The following is a 4,788-nucleotide window of genomic DNA, read 5'->3' on the forward strand; positions in this document are numbered from 1 at the left end:
TGGGAGCACATGTCAAATTTCATGAAAAGTGGTTCGGGGACCCCTATCATAAGAATTTTTCACTTCATTTTAAGCTCATTTCCACTATTGACCTTTGAGAGAGAGCTCCTGCCACCTAGAGCGAACGTAACTTCCAACAGCTTCTACGATGCGCATGACTACCTGATGGGCTTCAGACATGAGAGGTAGGCTAACCACCTTGAGATTTTCGCGCATGTTTGTCGTTTTGTCACGAAAACTAGCGTACGGTTCACACAGAAAGCGGGCAGTAGAGACCTACAAATAGAAGTGGCTACCTAACGGCTAACCCAAAAGCAACGAGACTTCATCGGCAGCTTACCCTAGCATAGGAGACCAGTCTTAGATGCCCAAAGGCAGTAGAAAACCATCCGAAAAAACCCTAATTCCTAAAGCCCCGCAAGAGGCCACCAAATGGGAAATCGGCGAAGAGGCGCCCAAATGCTACCAAAATTCATGGGTAGGAGCATCTTGACATGCTTGACAAGTCTATGTAGCCCACATGATCAAAAGGTGACCCGAAGTGGCACTAAACTTCAAAAATGGCATCAGACACACAAAGTGTCAAATCGCTCTCGCGGCCAAACCGCATGTACGTTTGCCACCAAACTTCACGAGCGGCTTTCCTAGACCATCAACAACCAAGTCCTATGGTGGTAGACCACCACAAGTCATTGAAGACATGAAAATGCAACCACGGGTGCTTCTAGAGCGACAAATTGCCAAATGGAGCTCCGGTGAAGCCAAAGTCGACAAAAACCATACGCTAAGGATCCCCAAGGGATCGGGAAACTATGGAGACCAACATCAAGAAATTTCATTGCCGAAAAGCACTCCAAAAGTCAAAAAATGGCTCGAAGGCTCTGAAATCCACACAGGGAGTTTTTTTCTATCCATTTGACTTTTTTGTTGAAATTACGCTTAAAAGGGACTCAAGGGGACTAAGGGCAGGCACTAGTAGCAGTTCCCATAAAAAATTCATCAGGAGACATCCTACGCGTAGGATATCTCAAGGCCATGTCTCAAGGCCATTTCTAGGCACCAAATTTAACAACTCTCATCACACACATTTTCTGAATAGCCTTTAAATGCTAGCCATCAAGTTTCATCACATTTGGACCAAAATTGACCTTATATGCATGAAAAAATGCAAAGTCAGGGCATAGAGGCAATAATGGGCCATAGACCTACCAAAACTTGTCCAAATCACATGAAACTTGCACAATACAGTCATGAGCATATAGCCAACCAATCTGTGTGGTCACCCGCAAAAAATGATGAAGTAGACATCCTACGCGTAGGATGTCTATTTGACATTTTTGGCCTACAGAGGGTGTTTTACCATTCCAGATCCTTTCATATCATCTTCAAGAGCTCATATATCAAGTTTGAAGCCATTCTAATCATTTTTGACCCCAACACCTCCAAGATTTACTCTTTGAGCCCAAATACACTACACATGGTCTTACCAACACCAAATCTTGTCCAAATCAAAATCCAAGAGCATGGCCATGTTCCACAGGTCAAGAGCTACCCATAGAACAAATCTCAAGCTATTTTGATGAAAAAGACATCCTACGCGTAGGATGTCTCCAGCTCATTTTGACCCTCTGTGCAAAAAATGACATCATGGGAGCCATTACCATGGTGCAAGGAGCCCATATATCAATTTTCAACCCATTTGGATATCATTTGCCACCTGTTGTGGACATTCTACCCAATTTGTGAGCATAAAGCGTGAATCTGCCCAAAAATCCACTTTTTGATGCCCAAATCCAATTCCACTCACATAGCCATGTTGCACAAGGCAAGGGCCACCAGCCTGCCAAGTATCACCAAAATCTGATGAAAAAGACATCCTACTCGTAGGATGAATTTTTGCGAGAATTGGACTGTGAGCACATGCAAGGTTTCCCAAGTTCCTTTTAAGTTTTATTTTCAATTTTCAAGTCATTTGGATAGTTAAAACTCAGTTTCTCAGCTGATATGGAAAAAACGCTAACTTCGAACTACTGAGTGCAACAGGATCTATGGCAGCCGCAAAGTCATCGGCAAAGAAGAAGAGGATGACCATAAAAGATTATTTGGAAGAAGTAGAGCCGTTCGTCATACCGAAAGGAACTCTAAAGCCAACCAGCACGTGGATCCAAGAAGACTTGCTAGAGTCAAATGATCTGAAGATCTCATGATCAACTTGAAAAAGAGCACTAGCAGTGTCTGTAATTGTGGACTGTGGTTTACATGTCAACTCATCATGAGTAGTCAAGGAGAGCTGGTGCAAGACAAGAAACAAAGAGTGGAGGAGGGCGCATTGGGGGCCCAAGATTATTGATCGTAAAGGTAGCCAAGAGAATAGGCACTTGCAGCCTACATAGACACAAGCAACGGACTAGTTGCATGCTTGTGCAATTAGTCTCCGCTCCCAACTGTCCCTCTCCCTCTCCCCCCCCCCCCCCCCCCCCCCCCCCCCCCCCCCCCCCCCCCTCTCTCTCTCTCTCTCTCTCTCTCTCTCTCTCTCTCTCTCTCTCTCTCGCTCTCCACATCAAAGACCACTGCATTTTAAAATTTAGTGGGTTTGGATGATTGCATTTTAAGTCACTCAAACTCACTAAATACCGTGTTTAAAATGTAGTGGGTTTGGATGATTTCATTTTAAGTCACTCAAACTCACTAAATACTGCACTTTAAAATGTAGTGGGTTTGGATCATTGCATTTTATGTCACTCAAATTCACTAAATGTTGCGTCTTAAAATATAGTGGGTTTGGATGATTGCATTTTAAGTCACTTAAACTCACTAAATTTTAAAACGTAGTGGTCTTTGATGGGGGGGGGGGGGGAGAGAGAGAGAGAGAGAGAGAGAGAGAGAGAGAGAGAGAGAGAGAGAGAGAGAGAGAGAGAGAGAGAGAGAGGCCATGGATTGTACCAAGCATAATGCTCCAAAATCTATAGGAGGATAGGCGTCTAGGAAGCATCTTTCAACGAAGGATACTTGCAAGTCAACTTCCACTATTGGAGGAGTCAAGAAGACTCATAGATATAGGCTAGGAACTATTGGCATGAGAGAAACCCAAAAGTAGAAAAAAAAGCCTCATAGATATAGTCAAGAAACCTCATAGATATAGGCCAGGAACTATTTCCCTAAGAGAAACCCAGAAGTATCGAAAGAGTATTGAACTCTTGATCCACAAGCTTCCTTTCCAAAGGCTTGCACAAGAAATTGCTGAGGATTTCAAGGCTGACTTGCATTTCCAAATCCATGTTGCCCTTGCTCTTCATCAAGAAGCAATAGAGGTCTATCTAGCAGGGTTGTTTGAAGATATAATGTATATGTGATTCATGCAGAGAGAGTTATGATTATTCCAAAAGACATTCAGCTTATAACACATGTCTATGGTGAATGTGGATAGAAGTGAAAGTTATTGAGATGCCTTGTGTAGGTAGGTCTTCTAATATGGACATATTGTTACTCAAGATAGTTTTGGAGTACCCACTCATTGATATGAGTTGGTGGATCCTTTCCTTTTGATGTCAAGGTTGCAATGTGTTTTTAGGCCTCTTAAAATCCATGGTCTATGTACTTATATCCTTAGATTGGTAATTTCACTCATGTTCTTTTAACATATCTCTAATTTATGTAAAGTTTGAGAGAGAGAGAGAGAGAGAGAGAGAGAGAGAGAGAGAGAGAGAGAGAGAGAGAGAGAGAGAGAGAGAGATTGATTATCATCCATGGAGGATAGATATGACATATGGGACCAAAAACAAAGCATAAGGTCACTCCAAGTATGTGAGGATGTTTGATACATATTAGTTAAGGACCAAGGGTCCATCAAAACCATGGAAGAAAAGAACAAAAACCCTAAAAAAACCCTAAGGGGGCTCATGCGAGGAGAAAGCTGGTTCGGGAGTTTGAAATTCTTGGATGATGGCTTTTTTGCCTCGATAGATTGCCCATTTACCTTGCTTGCGGGCTTCGTGCATCCTTTTGAGTTTGCTTGCTTTCATATGGATTTGCATCGTGGTTAATTCTTTGGCAATCCAAAGCTTTGTTCCTTTTAAGCATAGGGATTGACGTAGAAACTTGAAAGTGAAGCTGCAGTGCTTGGGTGGAAAGGGCCTATGTGTGTCGTTGATCCAACAAACAGTTTTGGGCTTGATCTGAACTTGTTGAAGAATGTCATTAAGTTTGGTGATGGATTCTTCAAGGTTTTCTTTGTTAGTGCACCATGGTGGGTGTGGAGCCCCCCAATCTGGACCTTGAGGCCAAGAGATTCTTGTAGTTGGCACTCTTGTAGGGTCGCTTGTATCTTGGTGTCAATTTCTTCATGGGCTGCCGTGTGAGATTTTTTCTGGACTTCTATGGCGTTCTCGACGAGGGAGGATTTGACTTCATGTGCTTGTGTTGGCTCTCTACTCCTTTCCGTTCCTCAAGTTTATGCAAGCATTCCTTCAGTTTTTGTTCTTCTCGATGAGCTCTTGAACCTTAGTCTCCAAATCTATAATCCTTGCTTCTTGTCGAGCGGCGGAGTCCTTAATTGGCATAGCTGCCACTATTAGAAAACTCTTGCTTGTGCCAGAGATTGGGGTACCAAAAGACATGTTCGACTGCCTCTGTGTGAACCTTGTCTAAAATACCTAAGGCTTAGAGAGACCCCAGCTTTAATCTATCGAAGTGCTTCTTGAGGAGCCTCTGACAAAGATTAACGGGCTAACTTCTGATGAAGATTAACGGTGCCAAACCGTATGTAGATTGAGATTGCCTGTGTATGGA

At 43.0% G+C, this 4,788-nt stretch overlaps 1 pseudogene; it reads left to right on the forward strand.

The window, feature by feature from the left end:
• Window positions 1-2,932: 2,932 nt before the first annotated feature.
• On the forward strand, window positions 2,933-3,427 carry LOC147431170 (histone H3.3-like; annotated as a pseudogene).
• The last annotated feature ends 1,361 nt before the right edge of the window (window positions 3,428-4,788 follow it).

This window comes from Adiantum capillus-veneris, chromosome 21 (assembly GCF_014529385.1).
Source record: "Adiantum capillus-veneris isolate H3 chromosome 21, ASM1452938v2, whole genome shotgun sequence".
NCBI lineage: Eukaryota > Viridiplantae > Streptophyta > Polypodiopsida > Polypodiales > Pteridaceae > Adiantum > Adiantum capillus-veneris.